A 26,839-nucleotide genomic window follows, 5' to 3' on the forward strand; every position below is an offset into this window, starting at 1 on the left:
TTTTCAAGTCGTTTCTCCCTCATCATACAGTACTATATCTATTCCATATAAATCTGTAACTGTGTAAAACGAGAACCGTTTAGAGTACAATTGTTTTTGCAAGGCTTCCAAAGGCAGACCAAGGCTGGCGTGGCAAGCCAATGCTTGTTAGAGATAATCATGCTTTTACACCGTGTTATTACTACACATTACACAAATTCCCATCTCACCCTACTTGTTTACTCCTAGCCTACATCATTTTCTACTCCCTAATTTCCTGAAGGCATCATTACTGTGATTATTTGTTGCCGATAATGAAAATTGAGGAAATAATTTAGCTCATTGGGGCTTTAGTGTAATTAAGTATGTATGTTCAATACTTTTCTTGAAAGGAGACGAATACAAAAATAAAAATGTGATGTCAACTACACCGTGTCAAATCATCCTGTGAAACTCAGGGATGAATCTGATGAATGGACAAATACATTAGTGTGGGCCCTACTACTGCATTCTGATTGGTTCCTTAAAGGGGAAATCCACCCATTTTCAATATTTAACTATGTCATTAATATAGCATAAAGGAGTTGTGTGGAAATAAGAAAAAATTAAAAAAAAATTAACATTGCAAAAAAATGTAACATTGCAAAAAAATTAACATTGCAAATTACACTGTGATGACTCATCATGGTGTAATTTGCAATGTTAATTTTTTAATTAATGACATAGTTAAATATTGAAAATGGGTGGATTTCCCCTTTAACCACTTAAGCCCTACAGTATATACGTCCTTGTATGACAAATAATGAAAATTGCCGATCGAAAATAGCCAATCCATTTAAAGTTGTTTTTTTTGCCTATATTGACATGCCCAAAATAGAGGATGCCAGGGTTAATGTGGTTGAGTTCTAACGACAGATAGATTCCATACATTTGCAACCTATAATTAGTAATAAGCTAGCTAACCCATCAACAGATTGCTTGTAATCTAAGCAACGAGACAGATATTGCATGAGAGCCAACAGGGAAAGACTTGAATATAGGAGAGAAATGGGGGAATGGAGGGAATGTGAGAGAAAAACACGAAAAATTTAATCTTTGGTCTGATTGGAGCCCTTCTTGCTTATTATGCACAACGCATGTGACACATATGTGAGGAGCAAGACAAAAACTAAATTGTTATTGCCTTCTGCAAAGAACAATGAAGGACTGTAAAAGCATCTACAAGCTTAACAAGATATTTAATTGTCATACAAGACACAGTGAAGAAATAATGGAGATAACAAGGTAGAATTCAGAGTCAAGATTCAATTTCCTTTTGTTGATTATTCAACAAAGGCTGTGACACCATCAACAGAGAGTCTATTTAATTAGATGACAAAAGACTTAAGCTAGTTCTTTAAAAATGTGGCACACTATTAAAAGCCTGACTGTAGCTGGAAAAATGTTGACTCAAACAGGCCTAACAAAAATGTTAACACGCTAGTCACAATAACGGAACAAACAACAAAAAAAAAGGGTCTGTTATGTTTACCAAGTCCAGACTTCACACTTTCTCTTTGCAAACATAATATATTTTCAAGCTCCCACCAGACTTCACACTTCTCTTTGCTAAAATAACATATTTTGAAGCTCCCACCAAGTGTTAATGTGTGTGATAAATAAAAACGGCTCTTCTTAAGAAAACATAATTTGCATAGCTTTACCTTGCAATTTCAATTATCCACACAAAGCAAGGTGGTAACACAGCTGGACTGTGTGACTCAAAATGTGATATCAATTCAGCAATTGAAATACCCTGTTTAATACTAAGGGGGAGGGGGGAGGGTGTATTTGCATGTAAACATGAGAAACAGCTTGAATATAAATAGAATGCAATCACCTGACAGGAGACAGAGCAACAAAATGAGACTAGGCTGCTGGTGCAAAGGTTATCTGTCATTCCGCACTGCTTAATAAAAGACATCACACCAAAGGGCACTTTCTACTATTTTGAATCCAACCGCAAAATGACATGAGAGACATCTTCCAAAATCATAGATAGGACTTCTTTCCTCATGAGACAAACAAATAAACAGAGGTAATTTACCTAGCTAGGTTTCCGTTTAACGACTGCCTAAATTAAGCATGGCTGAGTTTGTGCGTGGCTGGAGTCGTCCAGACTACACTCATACAAAACGCATGCAGAGACAACGTTGTCCCGTGCGGTGAGGGGCGAGGTCAGCGTGTGACGGAGTGCCGATTCCTCCGGCTAATTATATCACACCAAAAACAATGGGGGTGCAAAGTCCAAGGGTGCTGCCAGTCATGACACTGTAATGTCAATGACCTTCACATGCTCCACAAGACCAAATAAACAATGTCTCCCTGCTATTTATGTAGAGGGAACGCTCTGGCCAAACAGGGCTTTTATCCCATTTCTCTCCCACTGTCAGCGTGAGGAATGAAATAAAAGGCAGCCAGGATCAAGGTAAACATCACTATGATGGCTTTCTCATTCCTGTAGAGGGCTCCTCTCTCTCTCTCTCTCTCTCTCTCTCTCCCCCCCCCCCTCTCTCTCTCTCTCTCTGAAGAGCACAACATAAATCACATATCAGCAGCATTGGGAGTGGGACTGCAGTGAGCCGAATGAAGCAATAAAATAGATCCAGTCCCTGACAGAGCATTCGTTACACGCCGTCCATATGTCCACATCTACAGCGAAGGGGAGGATGGTGGTTACAACACATACACACACACACACACACACACACACACACACGAAGACTTGACTACACCACACATAGACATACACACAATCAGTGTGGTTCACCACTCCAGAAAAAGGCTATTTAACCAAAAGGCTATGACAAGGATAATTAATAGATTATAATCATAATAGTAATAAACTTGGGTAAGAGATTTACTTTTGTTAAAATAAGTGTTAAATAGCTCTATATTCTGATAGTACTCATTGCTATAGAGTGTTTGTTCAGTAAAAGGAGTCTCCCATGTCTCTTCAGCTCTTTAATAAACAGAAAATGCATTTTCAGTGCTCTCTCCTGATTGGCTTGTTGTCACCTACCTGAAAATGTACTATATTCTGTTTACTAAAGAGCTGGAGAGACCCCTGTGGCCGAACAAACGCTCTGTAGCAATGATTACTATCAGAATATAGTACTTTTTAACAAACAAACAAAAACAAAACAAATATATATATATATATATATATATATATATATATATATATATATATATATATATATATATGTCACAGTACGTTTGGAGAACCAGTACGATTGAAGACAGAGCGCTCGTTTTTAGGCACGGGGCTCCTTCGGGGCGAGGCGGGGCTTTTCGAGACAGGGTTTATTAGCGAGGCTCGCGAGGAGGAGGAGGAGGACGGCGCTGCGAGGCGGGGGGTTATTACGCGAGGCTCGCGAGGAGGAGGAGCCTCCTCCTCCTCCTCCTCCTCCTCGCGTTTTAAACCGTCCCGTCCTCTCCTTCTCTCCTTCTCCTCCTCCTCCGAGGAGGAGAAGGAGAGCGCGGAGAGGCGGGGCTTTGATGCGCCGACGGAGACCTGTCTTTTGTTGTTCCCCCCCACATAGCAACCAGGAAGCTACGCTAGGGGAACCATAATATCTATGAGGGGAACGCTGAACACGCGTTCACACGCACGGCGCGCCGACTTAGTGGAGCTTGAGGCCGAGGAAGCGCGCCCTCGCGCCTCCAGGCGCGAGTGCCCGCGGTGACCGGCCGACGCTCCACTAGTCGACTCAGCGCCGTTTGATTTGTAAACCGATAGGGACAGAATAGTTCTTTTCATGGATCACTGTGTGTGTGTGTGTGTGTGTGTGTGTGTGTGTGTGTGTGTGTCAGGGAGAAAGTAAAACAAAAGCCAGTAAAACACACAATAAAAGTATCTAAACAGTCCTGCTTTCAATAAACCAAAAAAAGCATGAGCGCGTGCGCGTGTGTGTGCGCGTGTGTGTTTGTGTGTGTGTGACTGTGTGTGTGTGTGTGTGTGTGTGTGGCCATATATGTTTGTGCACAAGCCTGGCTTGTGGCTCCCTCTAGTGCTGGGTGGGTGGTAAAAACGAGCGCGCATTCTTCAATCGTACTGGTTCTCCAATCATACTGTAACATATATATATATATATATATATATATATATATATATATATATATATATATATATATATATATATATATATATATATATATATATATATATATATATATATATATATATATATATATATATATTACTTACCCTACCTTTAATTTAAAATAGAATTCTCCTGACTTCAACCTATTTAAAATATATCTCTTTGGCTATGGATAGGAAAGCATTTGTTCTTTGCAAAAATGACATTATCTAGCAGATACAGGCAAATGCCATGCATTTGACTGCCCATGGGAAGCACAGTTTTCATCACCTCAAGATTTACATACTGTACGCTCGCTAATGGAGATGCCCGCTTCCCATCTCTTCAACAGTCACTTTGGTGTGTGGAGAAAAGCATGGCATTATGATCCCAGAACCTGGACACACATTTTTGTCCCACAAAGACTCTAGTGGGGCCCTTGACATTCCAGACAGGCCAGAACTGTTATGATTGAGATAACAACAGGGCAATGCTTTACTGGGGCAGAGGCATGAGACCATCCGGTTCCCTTGGCACATTCTTCAGAATGCCCAGGGACTGACTAGTGGACCACTCAAAATGCAGGAATAAAAACACAACATTATCAGTGCACAGAGCAGCTGCTACTGTTGTCCGTAGTCTGTGGAAGTTTGCTGAACTTTCGTTGCCCTATTCTCATGTGCCTCCCAAATTTGCTGCAGTCCAGCTGTGTCCAATTCTGTCGGAGACCATCACGGCTGGACAGTGATGGCTCCTGTGATGTTTAAGCGTGCTGTGAGTGGTTGAACTTAGCTGAAAAAGGTCCACACTGGTAACGTGAGAGAGAGAGAAAGAGAGAGAGAGACGGAAGCTCAAACAGACAGACAGACATGGTGTGTGCATCTGCACAAAGGGAAGAAGAGGAGCTCTCCCTGGTCACAGCACATGACATCTCCCCCGGTTCATCTGCTACAGCACACCGCCTACGAGCCAGCTATTCACCTTAATATGTCAATCAAACTCTCCTAGTTTTGCTGCTAGTATTGTGTGGAAATGTGAACACACAGATAAAAGAAAAAAAAAAGAAAATTTACGTTTAGCCTGAAGAAAAAAAAGAGAGAAAATGTAAAATGAAATAATGAGGCAAACTTAAAGTACACTGCTTTCTTTGTTGTGCTTGTGGACTTTCTGTCACTAGTTGACAGTTTTCTCCTCAACACAGTCATTTGGAAACCAGTCATTGTGGAAACAAACAAAAAAGTCAAGGTGCATTCCAAGACAAAACAGTCTCCGGCGACAGCTGCGTTTCAATTCACAGTTTGTAATATATTACTACTATCATTAGCATATTCTAATACATTTTCCGAAATGACCTTTAAATACTAGTAACGCCGCCAATACAAATCAACCTCAATGACACATGTAGCCCACAATCTTACCAGATGTCAAAGTTTGGAGCTAGTAGATGGCTAAAAAGTAGCTTACTGAAAGTCTCCTTGAAGGTTGGCAAGGTTCATTCTATTTTGAGTGGAACATATTGTCTAAATCTGAATCTCCTCGTTAGCTGTACATCACACAGGAATGCATGTCAACCTTGACAAAGGCATCCCTTCAACCGGTACACTGAACAAATTATACAGTACTACAGTACTGCTGTTACATCTCATTCAAGAATCATTGTTGTATTTATTGTGGTTAGTGTGCTGAAACAGACCAATTATCTTAGAGCATATAACCTGGCGTAACCTTATACTACAAAAGCACATTTCTTTAATGTGAGGAATTTGCATTTATAATCAGCGGAGGAGGAAAACACTAGAGAAATGTCTGCATCACCAGCAAAAACTGAAAACTACCTAGTACAGGATTTTTTTTTATTCCTGCCTGGATGGAACAGCCTTAAAGAATACACACATCTGATGTGAAGAGCTTGATTAAAAACTGCAAGCACGTGCAAAACAAGTCACAAGGTCATTGCACCTTTGCTAGAAAACAGTTCTTTAGAAGATGAGAACATAGATCCAATTGGATCACAAAGGACTGTGTTCAGTATTTCTAATCCTGTGTGAACACATCTGGAATGGATGCCTTGAAAGTAGCAACATGCTCATAATAACCAGAGGTACACAGGCAAACATGTCAACGCTACAAGGTCTTTTGCAAAAGGTTTTAAATGTGTCGATATACGCAGAAATAATTACCTATAATCAATGGAATATTTGACCCAGCATCGTCTTAGGCAGTGAATTTGGAGATCTGAAGGTCTGTTAAATACAATTGTGGTGTTCATTGGACAAGAACTGTACACAACAATACGTCATTTCTCATTTGGTATTCATTCAGTTTTGTTGGACATACAAACTGATATTTCCGTACGGGTTTAAATGATCAGGTAACACAATATGCCCTTAAGATATACTGTATGCAGGCAAATGTCACATAAAAGTAATTATCTTCGTATTTTGTTAAGAATAAAGTAGAGAGACTCGCAATTGGCCTAATTTCCTCTGAGAGATACTTACCCAGATCTCTGGTTTGCCATGAGCTGGCCAAGGGCAGGAAGCAAATGTCAATTTAGAAGCCATAAACACAATTTGAAAAGATATCATAGCTTCACGCTGAAAGCAAGCGGGGAGGGCCTGGCTGGGGTTAGGTGAGGTTGAGTTATGATAATAATAGTGGCCTTTGTCTGGTGACTATGACAGTGGAGAATCAAATAGCTTTAGTAGTCAGGTACTCCAAACGGTTAGAATAAGCAGGATCAACAGTGATCAATACTACTGAATAACACTCTGGTACAGTTTATTCAGGAAAGATTGGCAGCAATTGAAACAAATGTCATCAGTTCAATTAAATCATTTTGCTCATATAAAAAAAGTAACTTGTCATTTCCTGATCTCTGCCATCACTTCACACAGCACAAAACAAAGGGGAAGGACGCTCAAAATAAAAACCACTCCATTATCCAAGCTCAGACTCACACTGAACAAGAGCCACAGACTGAGTCATTTGGCACACAAGCAACCTCTGTCGACACTATGCCTGTTAGCCATTAAATCAAAGGTTATCACGGACAGAGGTGACAGAGGCAAATGTCTAACAGTGTTGTCATCTCAAGTCGTCCCCCATACTTAAACTGTGTTGTACACCAAGAGTTTTGCTCAAGTAACATTTTGAAGGTTACAAAACTGAAGAGGCCGTGTCGTGAATCGATTGTTAGTTCTTGCGTGATGGAAATGAGGGACAGCAGCTTTGACATGAGAGGAGGAGAACCTTTACAGTCTATGAGGAGAACAGAGTAATGGCTTTAATCACATGAACCCCATCATCCCTATTATGGGCATGTCATAATAGGCAAACACTCTGCAAAAATAGCAGATCTACAACACGTTGCAGATCGGCTATTTGATGTAGAATATTTGTATTTGATGAAGAATAAATATACTGGGTTTAAGTGGTTAACATTATTCAAAAAGGAAGCACAAAAAAAAGACACCTGAAATTTATCGGAGAGTTCACACTAAGCGCATGGTGCATGCAGCTGTGGCTTCAATAGTGTGTGTGTTCGGGGCTGCGAGTCACTTGGGATACTCATCAGACTATTTTTATTTTGATGAATGTGCGGAGAAAATAACTAATTTCCTGTCTGCCTCTGAGCCCTCTTCACAAAAACAGAGCTCCATCTCCTATAGAAAATGAATATTTCCATCATGTCTGCTTGCTCTGTTCCAGAGTCCATGTACGTTGCCATCATGGAGAACTAACACAGAGTATGTGGTGCAGAACACCACTGACCACTCACACACATTAGACAGCTATAAATGTCCACGTTAATAGGAAGTCATTTCATAGCAGTAAGATATTATTGCACCAGAGGCTATTGTGGTCACAGCCATAGCACATCAAGGCCTATTTGAAAAACACATCATTATCTCAAAGCAGTAGCTTTCAACTGTGCAGGGATGGGCTCGTTGTCACCGTGATTCTTTAAAGTGTGACAGCTTTGTATTAATTAGCCTGCGAATTTAAATTTAAACCCAACCCTTAACCCACCATCAAACAGTCTTTTTGAGTGCATGTATGCTGCCTTTACATGACGAGCCCATACGGTGCCAGTCTGGAAGGTAAACACCTAAAAGTGTATTATAAACTTAGTGCTTATACTGTTAAGGGGTGCTCAGCTGCATGCTAAACCACTGTAGCGCTCCTCCACCACTTGTGGCCACATATGACCACATTGTTGGAATGGCACTCACACCAGGCGCTGCTTCACACCCCAACACAGTGTAAGCCTCATTCTGACCACAGACTGTCAGTACTCTCAATTTAGCTGCATACTACATCATGCTGGAGCCATTTCAGTGTCAGGCCTGCATCAACAGGTTACAGTCACGTCTGACAACCGAAAAGTCAGGAAAATAACATATAGCCTAGGTAAAATTATATAAATATAGCCATAAAAAAAACTTTAGACCACCTTCCTTTCAAGTAACCCATTTAGATTTAGTTCTAGGATGGGATATGCTTGGCTTCGAACAAGCCAATATGAACACATTTCCGACAAACTAGGCTACCACCTGTAAGCCCAATAAAGAGCAGGGTCTGTCCTTGTTATTGTTGTCATAGCAGGGGACGCTGTATGAAGATTGTGTGAAACAGAGCACCTCGCACACACAGAGTGCCTCGCTAATGGAAAATGCTCCACACAGCTCCTGTTACCGCACCTCGATGAGCACTACCCTCTGAAAGCTGTGTGCAGTCGGGCCTGAAACAGGGGAGGACAGGTGCCTGGCATGGCAGGGTAATATCACCCTCCACACAGAGAGGGGGGAAAGAACTGCTGTAACGCAGGTTTGGTTTCCTATATCACAACAGTCTCATATGTTTAGGAAGTAGGCCTACTCTTTGCGTTCAAAATGGTACTTGATGTACCACACAGGCGTAAGTATAAAAGCTAATAACTGTCTGAATAGAAAGGACAACACAAACATAGTTAGTTGATTGAGGGAGTTCGCAAAAAAAAAAGAAAAGTTGAAATTGTATAAAATGACTACCAGGTAATTAGTACACTCATGCAGAGGACTCCTTTAGATTTAGCATTGAAGAAAGACCAGTGCTGTGTCATGGCTAAAGATGTCAATTGCATCTGAATACGACACGTATATGCACTTAAGACACAATTATTATTATGAGGCTTAAATTGATAGATTTGGAGGGCAAGACTTTTCTGCACTTTAGAGCCATTATTGATTCCAATCCAATGATGGTAAAGGTTCCCTATAATATCAATTTCATGAGACTGTTTTCGTGTTTCCTTACCTGACTAAAGTGATGCATTTATAAATGGCACCGTAAACATGATGAGACACTATGGCACGGTGGCAGGTTAATCACTCTGTAAAGTAGAGAGCTAGTACAACAGCATACTTAACAGCTTCATAAAATGTACCTCCATTGTCAGTGACCTAATGTTTTAGAGCTGGTGGTGACAATGTACACTTTGCTTTAACAAATATTTTGCCAATTCTTTTCTGTACATCATCACACAAACACACAAATATCTATATAGTATATAGGAAGGGAAATTAAAAGACACCTCATACTATAACTGCCTGTATACTATTATATGCAAACCTAGTAGAATAGTGTAACCTGTACGAGAGATCAAAATTCTACCAACTTGCCACAGGTATGACAGCAGTCTTTCAGCCATGCTGTAAAATACAATGTAGGGTTGATACAATGTTATGGTTATAAGAAAGTCTCCCTAGCTTCACCTGGAAACCCAAACCAACAAGGGAAATTAAACACTCTTCTTCAAATCATCCAACATCTGGAGCGCATGACAATCGATACAATGGTATTAATTGTTCGTGGCATTGGGGGCAGGGAAGCAATACAGGCTTCTTCTTTTTTTATTTATGGAAAATGCCATCTAAATCCAAACATTTCCTCCTGAATATTCAGGCCATGTGAATACAATATTCATTTTGCTGCAGGAGAACAGTCGATGCATAACAATGAGATCCGCTAATGAAATCAACCATCAAGCTGAAGTACATACATATTAAACTGAGGTCCCGGTGTCATTTGCTTTTTGCATCGTTTGTTCTTTTTCCTCATTTCTTTCCCCTGACCTTTCAATATTTTCTCCTACCTTGAATTTGCTTCAAACAAGAGTGATGATTGCATATCACAGCTTGATTCAGGGCATGCAGGCCTGAATAGCCCACATTTCTTACAGAATTTGGATTGTTTCTATAAACACATTTATCATACATTTTAAGCTGAGAACCTCATTCACATTACCAATCAAGTGGTGCAAATGGAAAGAGACTAAACTAAACATCAATGTGATACCATGCTATATAGCCAAGTCTGGAGAAGCCATTAGGAGTAATCCATTAAAAATGTTAATGATGTTAATGATCAGGTATAGGTTAGACAGGTAGAGCTTCAGTCAAATCAATTATAATAATTGTTTGACAAGGCAAAATGGATGGATGAAAGCTGTTTCCATGCAGTGGTTTTCCCATACATAAGTGAATACATTATATACTGAAGTTTAGTGTATATTTTATTCTCATGAACACCATAATGGTCACACGGGATTCAACTACTAGGCTTATCTATCTAGAGTCTAGCATTATTAAAGTATGTTGGTTTAAAAAATGGGAACATTGGTACAGAAAATGATGTGTCATGTAATCGTCTGTGATACTGATTAACTTCACATTAAATGCACAGTAAATGAGAACATACAAATGCTAGGCCACTGACCAATTTAATCAAAAGTGCACGGACACAGATCTTCCCTCAGTTGATGATAAAGTTCAGTTTAACCACCCACACTTGATCTCATCTTTCTGCACCAACAAAGGCTGCCTCATGACTGCGCAAACAACGTCTCCCCTAAAAATTGACATTTTAATCCTTTTCCACTTGCCTAGTAAACAATGGCAGTGGAGATAATTGATCAAAGTGCGCAGGGATCCCTGTGAGCGGCGGAAGGTCACCGCTCGCCAGCAGAGCTGATATGGGGAAAACAGCACTGATGTTCCCGAGATGCCATTTTTCTTTTCCTGACAAAGACTCCATCTGCCACCGAGACATTTGCAGCCTCCGAGTCAGAATATCAATGATTTCCAACCATTTGACATCTCTGCGTTCACCTTGGCGTCACCTCTACGTGCATCTGAGCGCTGACGGCACAGATCCTCTCTCAGTAGACACAGCAAGCTGCTGCCAGCATGATCCCTCATCCGGCTAAGTGGCATTTATGCAGCCCGAGGATGGAAAGCATTTTATTAGCATCGATATTATTTGAGCCCTTTCAGATCTGCGTTATGGGTAGGGGGGACGAGGCATTTCTTCTTCACTCTCACACAGTGGACAAGGAAGAGCTAAAATGAGGGGTGAGAAGAACATTGAGCAAATGGACATGACAAGCCTATCGGGGATAGATCTGTTCTTGGGCGAAATTCTTTAGGATATTTATTTTGTAGAACACAATATTCGTATTGACTGATTTAGTCAGAGAGAGGAAAACAAAACCCTGGCCTCTGCTGGACTCTCGATGCCAGCAGTAAAAGGGAGTGAATGGCAGGCAGCTGGCCATAACTACGAAAAGATACTAAAGAAAATTCAATTTTCTTCCACGCCATCTGCACACCACACCACAGAGAAGCCCTTATGCCTTATGGGTCTGCAATCCTCCAACAATATCCTTCCACGTAGAATGTGCCACAACAACTATCCCGGGGCCCAAGCCCACCGTGACCTTTCACCCCTGTAAGGCGGAGGGGGGGTGCACATGATTAATTCTACTTTATTGACAACAAATTAGCCTCTGTGGCTGCAGCTGGCTGGAGCTCATCCCTCAGCTTTAAATACCAACTGTGTAATTAGTCGCCTATAAGATCACAGTCGGCCTAATTTGAGTTTGACAATGCAGTTGAAAAAGAAAGGGCCAAATCAAATCATCAGCTCAGGCTAAAAAAGCAATAGAAATTCCACAACATGCCATTTTCTATTTATTTTATGAATTTCTTTTTACCATAATATTTATTCTCAAAGGGTCTCACGCGTGGGAATATACAGAATTGACTATATAGATACAGAACGTTCAGTACATTTCCATTTGTAGCAATGCTGTGCCTCCACGTCAGACGGGGTAGAAGAAGTAATCAATCCACGGGGGCCTCCGTGACGCATTTGTTCGATATGAAGATGTGTTGGTTATGGTATCCATAACAAGCATCATCAGTTCCCCAGCAAAGTAAAGTGGCTGTGAACATGAAAGAAGGGCGCTTATGACCTATCTACACACGCGGCCGGGGCGGATGGAGGGCCAAATGCAACCGGCAACACATCAGATCTAAATGCTGCAGATGGCCATGTATCAAGTCAGTGTTAGCCGATCGCTCCAACCAGCAGCACTGAAATGGCACTCAGGAGAATAAGCGAGGGAGGAGGGGTGTGAGACGACAGCATCTCCTCCGAAAAGACATGTCTCTCTTCTTGACAAGGAGGTTTAACAGTGGGGTCAGTGAGGATCTATTCTATCTGGCTGGTGAGACAGCACTTAAGAGCGGAGGCCATGTGTGACCCTGGTGGTCCCCCTCAACCCCCAACCCTCCCCCAGGCTGATCCCCGTTAACCCATTCAATCCCGGAACGCATCTGTGTCATTTCAGATTGTAGCTATAACCATTATTTTATACTTTGGCTAAAAAAAAATTGCTTGATCTTGAACATTTGTGCAAATCTTTGAATACATGTATTTTTGGAAACAACATTTTTAACTAAAATCTTTGCGTCTGGGGGGTCCCTGGAACAAAATATTTAAGATATGGGGGTGTTCGCGGCCAAATACATATAATTTTGGGAGGTCCTCGACATGAAAAAGTTTTAGAGCCACTGATATCAAATATTTTGTTCCAGGGACCCCCAGAAGCAAAGATTTGAGTTACAAATGTTCGCTTATACAAATTGTCACAATAAAAAAAAATAGAAGATCCACAAGCTCATTTGGTGCCGTGCTATGAGCTTGTATATCTGCTATTTTTGAATAGCCAAAGTATAAAATAATGGGTTATAGCTCAAATGTAAAATGACACAGATGCGTTGAATGGGTTAAGAGTAAGAGCCACCCTGACATAAGCTGCCCCACACAAAATAATCTTCATAGATACCTCTGTGCTGTTCTTAAAGCAGTTCTATCGCCCCATACTTTTTTTTAAAGGAGGTGGACACGGATGTTTTCAAATGTCCCTTGTTCAATTGGCTGGCTGCAGATGACCCACAATCATTTGGTGAATTCCAAGTGCGACAGTGAAGCAGTGTTAATTTCGTAGGCTAAAACTAGACTAATGTTCGTCGACTACATTTTTTCACAGACAACTAAATAAAAACTAAATAAAAACTAACCTAGACTAAAAACTATGATTAAATACAATGACAATTTCGTCAACAAATAAAAACTAGATGAAAATGTTGGGGAGGGACTAGTGGAGGAGACATCCAGTAGAACTAAGACAAGTCATTTTATGCTTCGTTGTGCGTGGATGGATGTCACGCTCAGAAAATGTTTTCAGCACACAACCAAGTATAAATCAGGCTTTACGACAACAGCAAGGCCCGCCAAAATAAATGTTTAAATCAACTGTAGATTTAGTCAACTAAAACTAGACTAAAAGTAAAATATTTTAGATGACTAAAATATGACAAAAAATAAATGGGCTATAACTAAAACTAAATAAAAAAAATGCTGTCAAAATTTACACTGCAGTGAAGCCAGAGACTCATGGCACATGTTTCATTGAGCTGCATTATGTCTCTATATATTTGCCCTTCAGAAGAGAGGGGAATTACCCTTCATGTCAGTGCACAAATAAGCACAAGGCCTGACATGTGTGAGCCACAAGCATGGGGAAGAGGTTTAAGTCCTGAAAGTTTAAGCATTACACCGTTATATCAACATAATTTATTATTCTTATCCCTTTTCTTCAGGTTCTCTTTCCATTGTTTTATAATCATTACTTTTGCCATTTTACATTCATATTACTGCCACATTCCCTGCCACATAGCGTTTGTGCTTATACTGTCAGATCCCTGAGCCTTTTAAATCCAACCAAAGTAACTTTTTAGTTTTTTTTACCCATTCATGTAATAAAGCTATATCACTTGCATTAGTTAATGATTGATCTCTGACAGAGTTCTTTTCATCACTTCAGGATCACTTTCTATTCCGCCCTCCCATTTCTTTCAGCCCCCTCTACACACCGCTTTGCTCAGAGCACTGAGCAGCAGGAAGAGTGGACTCCAGTATTTACTACCACCATCATATTGCACAGCCACAGCAATCTGTTAGCCATTCAGGGCCAGTCACAGAAAATAGCCTGCTCTTTGAAGCCACCACCGTTAACTGTAGGAGGTCATCAAATGTTTTTCTTTTTTCTTTTGGGGGGGGGGGGGGGGGGGGGGTGTACTAGTCACACACAAATCTCAGTAGAACACAGCGGTCATAGAGCTTCTGCTTCTCTCTTTTTCCTCCGTTCCTTGGCTCACCAAGCTCAGCGTGTTTTATTCTTGCATCTCCACTACACTTCATGCCTTCACCACCCCAACAGTCATCTCCGTCAGTCCTTTCTTTTTTTTATCACGCCTCAACTTTGTCACTTTTCAACACCCTTTTCACCTCTCCTAATTTCATCTCTTCTTCACCACGCCTTTTCCCCTTTTCTCATCTTCTCTTGTTTTTCCACCCCCAGCTGCCTCTTTGGTGGAAGTGTTGTGGGGTGGGGCCCATAGGTAAACTGGAGGTTACTGATAACAGCCGTAGTAAATCCTGGGAGGTTTCTATTACACCCACAGGACGCCCAGCTTCAGAGATGATAGGATTCCTCCAGCCCGGCTCATTTTCCCCATTGCCGTTCCAGCACAGTTAGTCTGCATTGGGTTGACCTCTCTCCTGCCAGGGTCAGCCGCATAAACATTCTAATAGGCTTTTCCTGTGGATCAGGTGGTAGTTGTCTTCATGCCTCTACGGCGGAAGTTCAACATTGAGCAAGGCACGCGAACAATGTAATTATTTCACTTCGGAGTTTTTTCGCTCTCGACTCCGCCTGTGATTCTTCGGAGGTAAAGAGCGTGTCTGGTTTGCACCGTGTTGACTTTGTGCGCCAAGATTGTTCACATTTCTCAGAAGCACAATAAGCAGCCAAGTGGAAAGGGGAAGTCCAATAATAACACTGTCCTGCTACCCGTGAAATGTACTAGAGCCTACCTGACACCTGTGTCTGATGCCGGATTAAAAATCCACTTGGAGAGGAATAACTCCCTTGTTTTATTTAGATTTAACTGTACAGTCAACCACATGCATTGTTTCAACACAGTGGATGTCTGGAGGACTGTACCTTCTCAAAGTGTACATTTTTTAAAAGACATGCATGGTACTAACAAATAACTCACACTATGTTGTAGTAATTGCAACAGTCAGGGGAGAGCTGTACAGTACTGTAAATCACACTTTCTGATAGGAGTGGAACTGAGGCTTAAAGATCCCTACTGACACTGTCAAGGGGGAAACAATACAATTTACAAAGGCAGCCAAGCAACAACTGTTCAAAGCTAGTGTATGCAGAGTGGCTCTTCAAATATAAAACAAAAAAAGGCAAAGAACTGTTCAAATCCCACCAATTATCCCATGTACGGACGACAGTAATTTATTTCAAAATAACCAAAAAGTCAAATCAAAAAACAAAAAAAGTTACTCAAATTAAATAGACAGACAGTAATTCTATGCAAGATGGGAACTAATTAGAAATTCACAAACTAAGAGCAATGTGTAATGTAGTGCAAACCAATTCCATTAAAGAGGGCCTTGTTAAATCTCAGCCTAATTGGAAAGTTCTAATCCTGTACCTAAATAATACTTTAAATTGAAGAGTTCCGCTAAGTCTGGCCATTCCACTTCTTCCCTACAATATGTAATTTAACAAAGCAAGCTGATTTTTGTAATGCAAAATGAGCAGAGCATCTTCAGAGAACAGAGTTAAACTGTTTATACTGGAGTAAATGTATGGCAGGTAGTTGAAGACCAGACAACTTACTGTGGGATACTGTAGTCAGTTCTGTGACATCACTGCTCTGCACCTGAAACACAAGACAACACTGTCAGCTTAATTGCTTGATTTTATTGATTTATTCATTCGGCATCATTCGGTTCTGAAAGCTCCATGAAAATAAAATAAAAATGCAAATTTGGAGGAGCCCAAGGCCCCAAGGGAAGATGACTTATCCATTCAGACATCAACGGCAACTCAAAGTACTGCAACACCAGGCCTTGTGAAACACCAAAAAGAGTAATTTGCATTGGACATGGTCAAAAACACTCCAGAGAAAATGTATACAGACTGTTGAATGACAACTACAGCAGCATCTTGGCAGCTATGCAGACAAAAAAATTAACCGAGGAGTCCAGTAAGTGGCATGATAAAACAAAAGGTGTTCTCTACAGAACAGCTTATGTAGACATACTGGTAGTACTTAATCTGTTTGGGTTTTTTTTTCTTCTAGAAAATGCATCTCGAGCAATGCATTGCATCTTCAGCTGAAGCTTCTGTCTTGAAATTAGTCCAAGTACAGCTATACCACACTATAAGCCCTTTCTAACACACACCCTCTGCCAAAGCAACTATCATGCTCAGGAGATTTTATCACAAGAACGACAACACTTGTGTAAGCACAGCAAACATTTCTGACCAGCCAGCAAATTTCGACTATTTACGCATTTCCATCTGGGTTCATTTTGTTTGGAATGTGAAGGAAATGAAGTGCTGGGCCAGTTTTACACCAGTGTCAGCAACAGACGCTGTACACTGTGCGATTTCCAGCCTCAACGCATCACTCAAATATCCTTAGTCCGATCGGTCTTAAACATTGCAGACCTACAATGAGATGTTCCATATTGTAATGGATTGCCAAATCTAGTTGGACTACGGATAATGCCGAAGATTATAATAAATTAATCATGATGACGAGGGCTATCAATAATTCTTAGCCACTGGACATAAAGAAGTTTTGCAATTTATTTAACCTACCTTTTCTCCTTGATAAAGCTCTATGAATAATGCCTCTCTAGGAAATGCCTGCATATTACTACTGAGGAAGTCAAACAAGGTACCCCTCATGTTTTTCATGCGAGTTCAGGCTATTTGCCTTCATTTGTAGCAATCTGGCTTTGATTGCTGTAGGCATTTCCCTATATTCTCCTTTCAAAATGGCTTCAAGCCAATTAATGGAGTCTAAGGAATTAGTCCTCTTGTCTCACTGAAAGAAGGGGGTTTTATTCAGTGAAACACTCTGCCTGCTTTGCTTTTTTAATAAACCTATCCTGGATATCCGTAATCCTCTATTGATGTGGGACTCTTTCTTTCTGTGATCCAATCTCCCCCATCCCCACCCTGCAATTACACTACTGGCACAAACTCTCAGGTTACGTACAACACAGTAAAGTTTTACACAAGACAACCATGAGAGCAGGGATAGTTACTATCACATATTCCCTTGTGTTTTCCGCTGTGAAGTGAGACGTGTGGAAATGAAAACCATCTGAGGAAAACATGAGAGAACATATGTTAGGAAACACATAGATGCTAATGGAAATAATGTTTTAAAGTTGGATAAAGGACTGTTTACCACCCATCTTTACCAATAAGTCAGAAAATAAACTATTTCAACTCAAATAAACGAGCCTCATCTATGAATATAATATAGGACTAGTGGCAACATTATTTATTTTTGATTTATTTTTTAAGTCTTTAAGGGTCCATAAAACTGCATATCATCACCAGCATGGATATATTATTTTCTTAAATTTCTATTTAAATTTGACTGTTTTGATACTGACAGCAACCATTTGCATTTTTCGCACTTGGAACAACAGTATTATATTTTTGAATTGCTGTCCCTATGGTACAGTAGTCCAGGCCTATAGGCGAAAAAGAAAACTAATGTTGTTTGAAGACAGGCCTTGTTGAGTTTCCATAATCCGAACTTTGATCAGCCACAATAGTCCAGCGCCTATTCAAAATGACTGGACGTCTGTCCTGAAAGGAGATCTGAATGTAGTGTGAAATCCCTGCAGTACATCTGGCCCGCTTCATGTGCCATGTTTTAGGCTCAGTCCCGTTCAACTGATGAGGATGTTGTGTAAAGCCCAACTGATGCCAGATCCTAAACTGATCCTAAACCATGGACCGATTATCTAATCTACTTGAATTTTTGTAATTTTTCTAAAAGTTTCTATTTGAAAAAGAAATAACCAACAACAATGCAATACATCGCATAATATTGCATTGAGCTTGTAGATCTGCTTTAGTTTAATAGAAATTTGAAACTAACACCTGTAATGACATGCCCAAATTAGGGACAGGGATTTTAAGTGGTTACAAATCAGGACAAAAGTTAAGGACCGCTGGCGTAGCGGTCCAGGCACCTCGGCCCTAATGTAGCCTGACAGCGCGTCGCGGGTTCGAGTCCCGTTCCCGATGGCCTTTGCTGCATGTCACTCCCCATCTCTCTCCCAATTTCCTGTCAGACTACTATCCCATCAATGAAGGCATAAAAGCCACAAAAAAAAATCTACGGCCAATACACTGGTGGTCGGGCTCTAATGTTGTGTGAAAAGCGGGAGGATGCTGTGCCCCCCTCTTGCTAGATCCTTTGTAAATCAGTTCCAAAATATTTGGATTACACATGGGAGCTTCTGCACATGCAGGATTTGTTGGAGCTGGGAAGAGTGGTTTCCATCCTTGTTTGACTCAACATCAATGGCAACACTGTTGTGCACCTCACCTATTACAGGCTCTTCCTGCAACTCCCATCTGTGCCATTTTGTAGTGTGGAACATCAGTGGAAAGGAGAGATTAGTTTCTTTTATATTAGGATGTTTCATCCAGTGCTGAGAGCAAAAAAGGTCACTCCCCAGCCTCAAATAAAGGTCTTTCCTGGTAACTCTTTGAACTGCAGCACAGCTGAGCCTCCTCATGTTACTGAGCTGTCTTTTCTGTGCCATCATTAAAAGAATAGACAATGACATGAGGCTGCCTAGAGAGAAAGCTGTGTGCAAAGTAATGAGTAATAAATAACAGTGTCCAGGTAGCAGGTTTCTTTCTCTGTCCTCTACTTCACAGCTGTGTTGGATTACAGACGTTACCGCTGGAAAGTCAGGACGGGGTGAACATTTTGCACGTAAAATTTTGTGTCTTCTTTGCATTCAGACACATACCTAAGCCACTCACCTTTAACTGATAGCCAGCCTTCTTTGCTTACACACACGTTATATTATTGGCTTTGAATGCAGCTTATACTACTCATTTCATTCATACACTTCGATGATGAATAGGCTAAACATAATGTATGATTAATATACAGTATGTATGTCTATATGTACAGTGTACACACACACACACACACACACACACACACACACACACACACACACGGCTATCTATCTCACAACACTGCTGCGATAACAGGCCTTAGAATGAACAATAATACAACTTATACAACAGCAAAATAAACTCCGACTAATAATTGATGAGGTGAAAGCTGTGACATAATTCTTCAAACTTACACACAATGTCATTTGGTTATGTTCTACAAAATCTATCACTAAAATTGAAAAGTATTAGCAATAATCCTACAACAGGAAAAGCCTACACGTTGTCATGAGGCGCCTCTCTGCCCATACAGATTATTCCTGATAATCCACTCCATCCACGCTGTGGATCCTTTTAAACCACTCAGCTAAAACAGAGGGCTAGCACTTGGGAGCATTAATCCAATAAAAAAGAAGTTTGTTTACAGTGGCTGGCACAGCCTTTCAATCTTGCCTTACATCAGCGAGTAATTAACTTTGCACTGTTAGCAAGAAGTTTCTTTAAAACTAGAACATGTGAGAACGTTTATTTGTCCGGTGTGTGTGTGTGTGGGGGGGGGGGGTAGAATTATGTGATGGCAAGGCCATCTCCTATGTGGAGAGAACGAGTAAGGAGCCTAGTCAATTAACTCAGTTGGATGCTAGCATTTTGGCCTCTGTGCTGACCCAAACATTTTTAAGGAATGAGTCCTCTACTTTCCCCAATTCCCTTATCATGCCACACAATGTTGAGCAAGAATTAAATATTCAAAAATGGGGCTGCAGTAAGCATGCCTAGCGCAGCTAAAATGGCCAGCATTTGTGGCAGCAGTGACCAGATTTTAAATGCAGAAAGATCAATAAATAAAAGGAGGCTGCTGAGGCACAATCTTGGTGTGTGAGTGGAATGGTTTATAATAGCCACTGAATGTCTCTGCTGCTCCTGCAACCAGCTGGCCCTGAATTATGAATATGGAGTCTATTCAACAAATCCCTGTCTCCTCACTGTCGCCAGCATCCCTGCAGTTTAAACTTGCGACAAGGCAGCAGTTCCAGCTCAGGGTGCACATAAATACAAAACAGACGAACAAATAAGCCCAAGCATTGACATTGCAAACATCAGCCCCATTAACACAGAGGGGAAGACTTCAATCACCGAAACATCCCTCGTTCAGCTAAAGCTTTATGACAAGCTTCACCAGGAGGAGAGGAAAATAGACTGAGTGGAAGATGAGTGAAAAAGAGTAATCTCCCTGACATATTCCTAATAATCCACCTCCCCTAATACCTCTCCCCCAAGCTCACCCAATCACAAAGTGTCAACCCTGACCTACAAAGGGACTCCCATCCAGCTTTAAATGTTTAAAAACATCAATCATATAAGACAAAGAGGGGACACTGAATTATACAGTATTAACCTCCAGGGTTTGCATACAAAGACCTTAGATTTATTTATGCTCATGTGTCAAGAGCCTCTGCACTGTTCTTTACAGCGAACTGGCTGCCACTCTGATGGACCTGCTCAGCCCTCAGCAGGAGTTCAGCGTCTTTGATTAATGAGTGCAAGCTTGTGGAAAAGGGTAAGAATTGGAGGGATGAACGGAGAAATGGGCAAAAATACCCACTTATTATCAGTCCGTCAAAATGGTTGCCGCAATTAGTGATGGGTTTAGTTCATCCTTGTCCACGACACAGGGCCTGCTTAACCCACTAAGAAACAGGCCTACGTAGCGTCTGGTTTCTGTAACCTTGGAAGTCACTATAGATGAAAAAGGCCAGAGCACGCAATATGAATCTTCAATAGACAAAGCCAAATGATTAGGGCCCCCATCACATCCCTACTAAGATATGGAAAGGTAAGGAACCCACCTTTTAATGACATCCCACTCAAAATTCAGATATAGTAGACAAAACAAAACAAAAACAAATTAAAAACACTAGTAGAGCTATTCCTCACACAGTCGTTCTTTACAAAAGTAACCTGAGAAAAGGGAATTGGAGCTATTGACAGTAGAGGCTATTGGCCTCTGTGGTTTCTATATCCTAAACACAATCATATAAAGTAATGCGTATTGCATAATATACCACATCTTGTCCTGCTTATCACAAGTCACTGTCAATCGTATCTCATGGACAGGTGAAATTATATTTAAGAATGTAAATGTATGCGTCCAATACTAGTACTAATTAGCAAATACTATGTAATTAAAGATGGCTTATTAGGCTTCTTGTAAGAAAAGGTCTATAACAAAGTGGATGAATCTCTGAAATTAATGATTGAGCTGAAAGTGTATTTATCACACCGCTGGGGCTGCTAACATTTAAAAGTGCTGTTTCAAGCAATTTAGCAACCTTGAGCTATAGCTGAGACTTTCCATCCTTGAAGAACAATCCCTGCAATATTATAAACATTCAAATGCCATGTTGCTGAGGGATGTTTTCTATGCGTTTAAAACTCACATTAGAAGCCTGTGATTTGTCGCTCTGCAATATTGTTCACTGGGCCTGCAGCAGTTTCCAAGGACATGGGCTCTGAATAAATATGAGACAAATTTAGTGACCTTCTAGCTGTGTATCTGGTTATTGGTTGATTCATTGGCAGTAACTGGGTGCATGCATATCACATCAAGGCTGTAATCTGATTTATCTTGCTTCCTTGGCTACTGAAGCCATTTAAATGATGGACCTTAACAGGAATAATGTTTACTGCCATTTCACAGACTGTGTGTACAAAAGGGCCTGCACTAGTATCTCGTTATTATCAATTAATTGATAATTAAAATCTAAGGCTAGTCAAAGACAAAGAATATACTATGTGTAATCTGTACCAGGAACGAATAAATAGGCTTTCTTGTTCAGAAATTACTGTGTACACAACAAAATACTGTATGAGGATCAAAACTGAGGTGCACTGCATGGGGACTAATAGTTGTGGCCAAACCTGGAGTAACATTTCTTGAGAAAAAGACTACTCAAATGATTATTAGATTACCTACAGTAGAATATACGTTGTTTTAAGTAATTCAACATGTGTGGCATTATTCTTGCTCACAATGTTGCAAAAAGTAGCTTATCTTTCCTTTTGACTACAATTAAACGAACTATGAAATCCACATGCTATAAAGTGCATGTATGCATGTGTGTATGTCTGTCTCATCTGTGTGTGAACACTGATGATTTCTTTGCATCTTAAAACAGCAAATGAAACGGGTGCCAGACAAGTCTCGTCTAGTCTAAGAAGCCGTTTCCACACAGCCTACTGTATGAACTCCAGACAATGAATGTCCACAGAATCAGGAAGAGGGAGAAATGACAGCCAGGGATAAGTCAGTGTCACAACTTTGCCACAAAACAGCCATATCATTTGTTTTCCTAATCACTCTGTCAGTGTGCTCCAATACTGGACCTGCTTACTGACTGGGAAGTTAACCATGCTTGTCCCCCAGATTGACAAACAAAAAGTCTCTACGGTTAAAATTAATAAATGAATAAATACAATTTGAGCCAGCCCTGAGAAAAACAAAACTAACACAAAAAAACACGAGCTATTTGAGAATAGCCAACTACATGCCAAACTAGATTACATATTTTAACACGCCCAGACAAATTTCCTTTGGAATATTATATCAAATCAACTGTCAAGACACATCAACCTGTCACATGACTGCAGTGACAACTTCAACAATATGACAGAAAGTAAGACATTGCACACAATTTCAACACCGTAACGCAAGGTCATCTCTCTTCCAGTTCTTCCTCCCCAAAGTTTCATAAACTTGATTATATAAAAGCACCATATACATAGATATTATAATATTGACATAAATACCCCAAGATGGCGAGTGGCTTGTTGTTTAGCTATAGAAGGGCAGAAAAATGGAGGATATTGTCATAAACACAAAGGGTAAATTTCAACCAAGACCGCAGCTGCAGCATTAGCTGCGCTCTCCTATAAGTAAAGCAACAAAAAGATAAGACTTGGAGGAGAACCTCGACCCGGGGGCGGATCGTCCGTCTGCTCTGATATGCGAAACTAATCTTCTAAATGATAGCCAGGTTAAATCATCCAGAATGACACCATCATCCAAACACAGTTAAGATGTATTTATTGCATTATATTTCACGCCATAATAAACAAAACGTCCGCAAACTCCTCGGCAGCCAGTCTCAGTCACCACTTCTGACTTTTTTTTACAAAAGGAAGCACAGCTGTAGTGAACTTGATATTAATATATAATAACCACGCCAACTTAAATTATTTTTTGATTAAAGGGCTGACAAGTCTCGCTACCCGTTGTTTAAGTGAACAGTGGATCCTCACAAACACAATGACAGGAACGGCGCTACAATGTAACGAAAAGAATGAACGGACACACTAGCGCTGCTTGCGTTCACAAGTATACCGGCGGGGTCGGTTGCGTCTAGTTGCTCAACTCAAAGTGACAGAGAGCACAGTTATCTCTCGTCACCTTTTAAGCCTTTTAAAACTGCGACGGGACGTTTTTTCCCTTCACAAAGTATAACACAGCAAGTTTAAGTACCACGACGACGTTCACCAGCCGTGCTACGTTGATTTAAAGGCAACTTTTGTCACAGTAGCGCCATCAACCTGCTGAGCTCACACTGGATAGACTAGACAGGCTGAGCGTAGCAAGTGTCGAAGAAGAGGATGATGCTATTACAAGCAGCTAGCAGACCTCACGTTAGCTTTAGCTGTTAGCCAATCCACAGCGTACTATAGTGGAATCAGTGAAATGACCAAAAAAAAAACTGCACGTTCTGAAAAAAACCACACAGCCAAGCAAACTTAAACAAGGATAAACTCACCGTTGCTGTCGACGACAAAACCGTATTCCTGTGTCAGGTGTGAATTGGAAAATGTTCGGTGTTCATTTACTTCCCAGAAATGTGCTTTGTTTGAGGAGTGCGGTGGTGGCAGCAGATGAACAGAGAGAATTGGTCAGTAATTGAGTCGGGGTGAGAGAGTGGGACTGAATGTGGAACAAGCGGATTGAGACTCCTCTCTCGCTCTATCTCTCTCTCTCTCTCTCTCTCAAGGACTGCTCAGCTTCACTTCAAGGAACTCAAGTGACGTCAGTCACAGCTTCTACCACAAGGCAAACTTTTGTCCACGAGCAGTGAATGAATGGGACATTGAACATGTCAGCAAGTGCACAAAGTTTAGTCATGACAGCTGAGGTAGAACCAGTGGTGGGAAAAGTACTCGTTTTTTTTTTTTTACTTAAGTAAAAGTATCAATACTGCGATGTAGACATAATACTCAGTTACAGTCCGGAATTAAACATTTACTTGAGTAAAAGTACAAAAGTATTGGTATCAAAATATACTTAAAGTGCAAAAGTAAAAGTACTCGTTATGCAGAATGTCCCATTTCACACAAGTGTTCAAATGTATACAAATCTTTTGAAAATAGCAGATCTACAAGCTCACAATGCGTCGCAAGTGAGAGTAAAAGTACAATATTTGCCTCTGAGATGTAGTGGAGTAAAAGTACTGAAAATTGGAAATACTCCAGTAAAGAAAAGATACTTGTACTTGAGTAAGTACAGTATTTGAGTAAATGTACTTAGTTTCTTTACACCACTGGCTAGAACAGAAACCATTTGATCTAGCAGAACTGATTCTGGTCAATTATTTTTAGGCTTTTTCTTATTGTTGTGTAATATTTATTATATCATATTGTATAATGTATAGTAGGCTATTTATTATATAACAATACATTATGTTATTGGTTTTTGGACAGTTGACTGTTTGGTTGTTGCACCTTGTACAAATGTGTGTGTGCTACAGGGTTTCTCAAAGTGGCCCCCAGGGGTCCTTGAGGGGATTCCAGGGGGTCCCCAGCAAAATATGGAAGTGTAACACAAAAGGTTCACAAAACTTGTCAAATCTTCTATTATGGGGTCCCTGGCACAAAAGCTTTTCAAATGGGGGTCCGCAGCCAAATACATATCAATTTGGGGGTCCTTGACATGAAAATGTTTGAAAACCAATGTGTGTGTGTGTGTGTGTGTGTGTGTGTGTGTGTGTGTGTGTGTGTGTGTGTGTGTGTGTGTGTGTGTGTGTGTGTGTGTGTGTGTGCACGCGCAGAGAGAGACAAACTTTCAATTAACTACCAGTGAATTTGGCTGTATATGGGTGGGCTGTTAAAGAACTGTTTTATTCGTTCAAGACAGCTGTCTGTGCCTAATTTTATTTTATTTTAAATGTTATTTGAACTAACAGGCAGACAATCAGGAACTGGCTAAGCCAAGACCTTGTGTCCCATTCTGGGTTCAAATTATTACACCCAGAAACACACATCCACAGAACTGCACAGAGATGCACAAGATGTGGGTAGCTTTTTTTATTATACTGTAGTAGCTATAGATACATAGTCAAATAATAGTACTACCGGTACTTTTATTTCTACGTACTGTAGCTGTAGCAACATGTCAGTTGTAATCATAGATATAACATGCTTTAGTATAGTTCCTAATAAAGACATAGGCAGCTGCAGTTTGAATGTTCAGGCCGGGGTTTAGACTGTATCTTGACAATGGCACCTTTTACCTAAGCAATTTGTACATGAACCCAAAGTAATTGGATACAGTAATTAAGACACAAAGACACTCCTGAATTAAAGATGCCAGGGAAAATCCTTATTCAGCATTTGTAATTTAAAACAGTCTTATTTGCTTGTTCGCCATCCCCTTGTGTTCATTGATCCCTCCCCCTCTCCCTCTCCTTATAGTGGGTCAATTCAGACACTGCAGTCAGGGAGCTGCTGACTGGACTGGGTGAAGCACATGCATACTTGAATCGACAGACACGGTGGGAGAGGAACAAATGATTTGATGATTTTGTCACCCCAGCCAGGAGATGCCTGGATTTTTAATTGTATTGGAGAACCTTCATTAGGGAGAGAGAGAGAGAATGATGAAACAGATCAGAGTTGCATCATCATAAAAGCTTTTCCTGGCCCAGCCTTTTCACATGCAATCAAAATGTCAGCCTTACCTTGGTCATTTGTAACATAATAAGTGGCAGTCGAATGCAATGCAAGCAGCAATGTGGGGGGAGGGGCACGCACACAGTCTGTCCTCTTTAAGGGGATTTTTTAAAGAGTCTTGATTAGAAAGTATAATGAGGTACCAAAGACACAGCAAAGATGATCTCTCAGGAGACTGATGGAAAACAAATTAAGGTGGTGATTTTGCCTTAATTATTATTTTTCTATCAATCCACAGCAAGCCCAGGATACCCATAAGGCACAAGAGTTGGGCTTGCCATCATTGATTTTGCCTGACATATTTAAAGAATACAGATTTTAA

The 26,839-nt window shown here is 40.6% G+C and overlaps 1 protein-coding gene across 9 annotated transcripts in view; it reads right to left on the reverse strand.

The window, feature by feature from the left end:
• The window catches only part of baz2bb (bromodomain adjacent to zinc finger domain, 2Bb), a 63,779-nt gene extending 39,220 nt beyond the window's left edge, over positions 1-24,559 (reverse strand). For all 9 annotated transcript variants that reach the window (XM_080412908.1, XM_080412909.1, XM_080412912.1 and 6 more), the window contains exons 1-2: positions 24,333-24,559; positions 16,195-16,237 (exon numbers count right to left, since the gene is read on the reverse strand). The gene's annotated coding sequence lies outside the window, so the exon portion shown is untranslated. The remainder of the gene's footprint in view (positions 1-16,194; positions 16,238-24,332) is intronic.
• Positions 24,560-26,839: the final 2,280 nt, after the last annotated feature.

This window comes from Gymnoscopelus braueri (genome assembly GCF_963280865.1).
Source record: "Gymnoscopelus braueri genome assembly, chromosome: 18".
Classification (NCBI taxonomy): domain Eukaryota; kingdom Metazoa; phylum Chordata; class Actinopteri; order Myctophiformes; family Myctophidae; genus Gymnoscopelus; species Gymnoscopelus braueri.